This window comes from Astatotilapia calliptera, chromosome 3 (genome assembly GCF_900246225.1).
Source record: "Astatotilapia calliptera chromosome 3, fAstCal1.2, whole genome shotgun sequence".
Classification (NCBI taxonomy): domain Eukaryota; kingdom Metazoa; phylum Chordata; class Actinopteri; order Cichliformes; family Cichlidae; genus Astatotilapia; species Astatotilapia calliptera.
The window spans coordinates 19,578,947-19,584,946 of NC_039304.1; the positions used below are offsets into that span (position 1 = coordinate 19,578,947).

The window sequence follows — 6,000 nt, forward strand, 5'->3', positions numbered from 1 at the left end:
GTGGAAATATCTGTGTGTCCGTTGTTCCAATAAGTGTTTTTATTCATCATTTCTATGAGGAAAAGAAGAAGGGAAAATGTTTCGACATTAAAGTGGCAAATTTGTGAGAAAAAAGTGGCCCTTTAGTGCCGAACTGCCATCGCCTGCAGTACAGTAACTGATACCCAATGTCTCATTTACAACAGAGACCCGTTTCAGACAAACATATTTAAATTACAACATCAGCATGTTTGTGATATCAGTGTTGTGACCTGTAGATTGTATAATTCAGAAGTGATATGCTCACTCATACAAACAATCACAGACTTTTTTCATGTCTTTAATCCTGTAAGGAGACAAAAGTGATCCAGAAGAAATGTTTTAAGCGCACTGACATCTGCTGCATCAGCAGTAAGATTATTTCTAAATTGGTGAACCCAAAATCTTCAAGATTTAAGGCGAGGATTGTTTCGAAGGCTTAACTGGTGCAAAAGGTCTAAACTCAAGATAAGATTGGGAGATTTGTTAACATATATTTGATTATTTTATTTTTTTAACCTTTTCCTCTATAACATTACTTTGTTTTTATTTAGGCCAGAAACAAAAGTAGGCTAAATAATTAAATTTGAAAGAGAGATTATTTTGAAGTAAGAAAGTTTAAAAAAAAATCACAAACAAAAAAAAAAAAAATCACACTTTTAACACTTTTATTAAAAAAAAAAGAAAGAAAGTAAGATCGATTTAAAAACAAATTGCTATGGTTACTGCAGGATGCTGCCTTTAAATTTGCTTAGAAGCGTGAAAAACAAAACAAACACCAAAGAACAAAAATGTCAACTCTTTCAAACAACAAGGATTTTATTTCTCACAGTTTTACTGACAACAAACTGTATTTATATAATTTATTAGGCAAGAAAATTTAAACAGAAACAAAGTCAAGCAGTAAATAAATGTTGTTATGAATAAAAAAAGCCACATTCTTCTTTTTCCAAATATTAGATAAAACAGTAAAGAGTGGAGTGTGTTGTAACACATATTCAAAGTGTTGCAGTCATATGTTTCTAATCCAGCTCATTACCAAAACTGTCTTTTATAATTTTACAGAGAGCAGCGGAAAAACAGAACAACACAACCAAAGATTTTACAAAAACATCAGATGATGTCAGGAAACAGACCAGTTTACTGCTGTTTAGTATAATAGTATAATACTGTATAGGGAAAATTATGAATGCATAGTTGTTATTAGGACTGTCACAAATGATTATTTTTATAGTCGACTAGTCACCGATTATTTTTTTGATTAGTCGACTAATCAGATCATCATCCACTGGACGTAAAACGTACAGCTTATTGCACCAGAAGCATCTGCTTTCATATAACTATCACTAGCTTACAGCTTGAAGTGTTTAAGGTATGTGCTCACTATAAAAAAGACGAGATGATAGTTCATTAAACTTTTAATTAAATTTGCAGATTGTGTCGGTGGATTTTAATAAACTCAGCCGTCTGCTCTTTGCTCCCTAAAATATAACACTACACTGGAGTAAATTCTCGATCATGTCACACTTCTGTTTAATCAGTTTTCTGTTTGACGTTTATTTCACTGTGTGAAAACTATAACTTTAAACTCTGCTAAACCGATCTACTCAGGAACAAGTAAAACACTGAAAAAAGCCAAATAATAACATTTTTAAGTTATCTAAGTTATCTAAACCGGTGAACCGTGGGCGATATGCCAGGGGACACAGCCTGACGGGACACGTCCACAGACAGGGGAGCAGCAAGAGTGAACTCGCGAACGAGACACTTGTAGGCAGCCAGGAGGTTTCAGCTCACTGAGTGAGTCCCTGCTGGCCGCGTAAACCTGCGGCACGTAGGCAATACCCCTCACATGGAGCCGGCACTGCAGGCTGGAAAACACTCACTTGCCGCCTGTGTCCCAGGGGAACACAGTCTGCAACAGCACAGCTGCTGAAAGTGTAGGGCCGAGGTAGGGAGGTCACCCGAAGGGTCCAGCCCCAGAGCTGCAAAACACCCTGTGCCTTCTGCAGACTGGGAAGGGGACTGGTGGCCAAGCCCGCTGAAGGCCAAGCAGGGACTCAACACAAAGGTCTGGCGAACCACGGGCAATATGCCAGGAGATGACATCTTAAAGAAGTGTCTACACGCCACGACCATGCACCCCGTACATATGGAATATGCAACGGAGTGGAAAGATAGTCTCGATATGATGGAGAACTTCTGTTGTGAGCTGAGAAAAGAAGGGTTTCTATAATCTGCTGCAGTGTTTGAATGAATGGAAGAATCCAGCTCTGACCTCACATGACTGTGGAAATGTTTGCTGCAAAAGTCAGCAGCTACAAACACTGAAAACCTGCCTGGATATCAGCATAAGGACGTGTGTGAGGGGTTACTGGCTGCCCAACATGCCTGTCCCACCTGCGGCTTCCTGTTGAAGAACAATAAAGTATATTTTAAAAGTATTGTTTCCCCTTGATGTAAAGTGAAGTTCTGTTTTGTGTGTTTGAGTCTTTACAGAAATTGTGTAAAGTTAACTGTACCTTACAGACTTTGTTTAGAAGGCGCAGACAGACTTTGTATCTGTGTGGAGGAGGAAATCACCTGGTTTTACTTTCATGTAAATATCTGGTCTCAGACATACACACATCTTATCATTTGTAACGTGTTTCGTGTTTTACAGATTTTTTACGCAAAACATGTGAAGCTGAAGCACTTCTCTATCTTCTTCTGTATCAGTAAAAAATCATTAACACCTCACCTGGGATACTTGAAACAATGGTGTGTTTTGTACGTTGATGCTGTTACTCGACTAAATCAAACTGACCGACAGTGACTTGAAAAAGTATTCATACCCTTTGAACGTTTACACATTTTGTTACCTTAAAACCACAAACTTAAATGTTTTTTATTGGGATGTGATAGAACACAAATAGTGCAGAACTGTAAAGTGGTATGAAAATGATAAATCGTTTTCAAAATTTATGTAAATAAAAATCTGAAAAGTGTGGCGTGCATTTGTTTTCAGCACCCCCTGCGTCAATACTTTGTAGAGCCACCTTTTGCTGCACTTACAGCTGCAAGTCTTTCAGGGTTTGTCTTTACCAGCGTTGCACATCTAGAGACTGAAATGCTTGTCAACTCTTTGTTGCAAAATGGCTCAAGCTCAGACGGACTGGATGGAGAGCATCTGTGAACAGCAATGTTCAACTCTTGCCACAGATGCTCAATGGGATTTAGGTCTGAACTTTGACTGACCCATTCTAACACATGGATATTCTTTGATCTAAACCAGGGGTCGGCTGGTGTCCTGAAGGTTTTAGATATCACCCTGGGCAGGGCTCTAGACTAACTTTTTGCCATGGGCGTACCGGTACGCCTAACTTTAAAAAGTTAGGCGCACACAAATTTTATAATAATTTATATAATATAATGTGTTTTTCTGGATACACTGTGCTTTTTCAGCATTCAAAGATTGATGACACCGTGTCAGAGCACTGGCTATGAATTTCAGAAGGATCAGGCCTTAACTTAACAGAAAAGTTAGCAATAGTTCTTTTCCTATTACAGCTACATCCACTTCTGTCGTGCCTAGGCTGCTCATAGGGCTGGGTATCATCACTGATTTCTATAATCCATTTGATTCCGGTTTTCAAAGTCCAGATTCGATTCAACTTAGCCTCAGACAGTCAGAAATATTATAATTCTGATCATTTATCAGTACTGACTTCATCAGAATTGTGAACATCACAGCAGATGCCTTTGTGTGAAAGTAACTGAGAATAAAACACAGAAAAACATGAAGGAGATTTTCCTGGTCTGGCTTTTTATAGCAGATAACCTTAAAAATATTCTACAATGTTCTGCATATAAAGTTTAAATTTCTTCAGTATTGAACAACAGAAAAAAATAGGCTTATGGATCCATGTGTACGGGGTACGACCCCCCCTTGGTCGTGACGTGTGGATATTTCTTTAAGACACTCCGGCACGCCCGGCTACGCCCCACAGCATACGTATAAAACAGCTGTGCAGACGTGACACCGGTGATCGTTTGATCAGAACGCGTCTCCGAGTGGCCTCAAGGTGGAGAGATAGTCCCTCACTAAGAGAACCAAGGTTACACCGTAACCGTACGGTCTGCGCTTGGGTTCTGTTCAAGTTGCTGGCCGCCGTCCAGCGTGACAGTGCGACTGGAAACTGAATTTCTGGAAGGAACCCACCTGAGGGATTAATAGGTTCATCTAATCTAATCTAATCTAATCTAAAAGAAAACAAGGAAATTCAGTTTGGTTTGATCACAGAGAGAAAGGAAAATATTCAGTTCAGTTCTTCTTTTTGGGAGTTTTAATTTATACAGACATAAATGGTTGTCATGGAAACGAGATTTTAATGGTCTAAATGGTAGTGAATAAAAATGATGACCTAACATGAGCTCATTGAAAGGACAGAGAGAAACAAACTGACCTGCAGACCAGACAAACTTTGGTTGACTGTGATCAGTGTGATACTCTGGGTCTCCTCTTCCAGCTCTGCACACATATCCTGCTGTGTGTGTCTGTCCATGAATGATGTAGGAGTCCTGTGCAGTCCCACTGCCATCAGGTAGCAGCTCATAACTGGAGGATTTCTCTGATAGATCAGGAACAGCTTTATACCAGTAGAAGCTCCATCCTGCAGACGGATGTTCAACCTCACAGTTCAGAGTTACTGAGGCTCCAGGACTCAGCCATGATGGAGACACAGTGAGGACAGGACGGGGTTCATCTGTTCAACAAAGATTTTCTCTCAGTGAACATGTAGTACAGTCTCTGAACAGTGAGCTCAGTTTATACAAAGAATAATAATCTCAGTCTATATGAACAGAAACACATTTTACAAAGTGTTCAAACAGCTTAAAGCAAACATGACTTACTGTCAGAAACTGTCAGTGTGACTGAATCACTCCACTCTGTTGTTTTACGCTGTGAACTTTTCATTCTGCCCTTACAGCGATAGTTTCCACTGTTGGATGATGAAGCAGAAATAATCCTGTATTCATTTTGATTTGGAGGTTTTATGATGCTGTTTGTTTCCCACTCATAATCCCACTCAGTGTCTCCTCCATGGATCTCACATCTGACAGTGATCGTCTCTCCTCTGTATATCTCAGACCAGTTTGGATACAGAGTCACAACAGGCCTGTTTGAGGCTGTTAATGTTCAAGAAAGTACAATAAAAACACATGAATGACAAAAGGTTCAATTACCATCAGATGTAGTGCTTTGTGGTAAGTTCAAGTTTGAGCTCACCAGTTGTGTCAATCCAAACTGGCTGACTGTCCTCTGTGTAGTAAACTGCTTCACTTCTTCTTCCTCTGCAGCTGTAGAGTCCTCCCCCTGAGACACTGATTTGTCCATTTGATAGAAAAACCAGAGCAGGTCAGGGTCACACTGCCCCCTACTGGAACAGCTGTGTTATCAGCTCTCAGTTCAGCCTTTGGTTTCGCTGCAGTTTAGTTTAGAACAAGAACATAAAAGTAAAAATGACTGAATCAGAACAATTTAAAGGACCGGGTGGAAATATGTAAATGATCAAATATCATGAAACCTTAATGGTGAAGCTGTAAAAAACTGTTAAACAAAATACTCTGAAATACTGTTTTGATCAACAGTATGTTTTTAATATTTACTTATTTGCATTTGCAAAATTGCAAAGCCTCATATATTACGTCCACTGAGCTCCTTCACTTCCCTGAATCTCACATCTGACTGTCTCACCGCTGTGTATCTGAGGCTAGATGTGTTGCAGGGTCACAGTGGGCTTAATGTGAACTGTTCATATAAGAATGATCCAGTTAGGAAACAAACAGAAACATAAAATCTGCTGTTTATAACATGAGAGTAGAGCGACTGCAAAACAGCTGATTCACAGACAAACAGTTTGAAGATGCAACATAAAAAAGTCACAACATAACAATTTATAAGTTCAAGCTGTAACACAACATTTAGTAAAATGTATCAGT

General features: G+C 39.3%; 1 long non-coding RNA gene across 1 annotated transcript; it reads right to left on the minus strand.

The window, feature by feature from the left end:
* Nucleotides 1-4,512: 4,512 nt before the first annotated feature.
* Nucleotides 4,513-5,308, minus strand: LOC113018856 (uncharacterized). The gene is made up of 3 exons (XR_003271869.1): nucleotides 5,288-5,308; nucleotides 4,912-5,187; nucleotides 4,513-4,763 (listed from the first exon to the last, which is right to left on the minus strand). It is a non-coding gene; the product is annotated as an uncharacterized LOC113018856 (long non-coding RNA).
* Nucleotides 5,309-6,000: the final 692 nt, after the last annotated feature.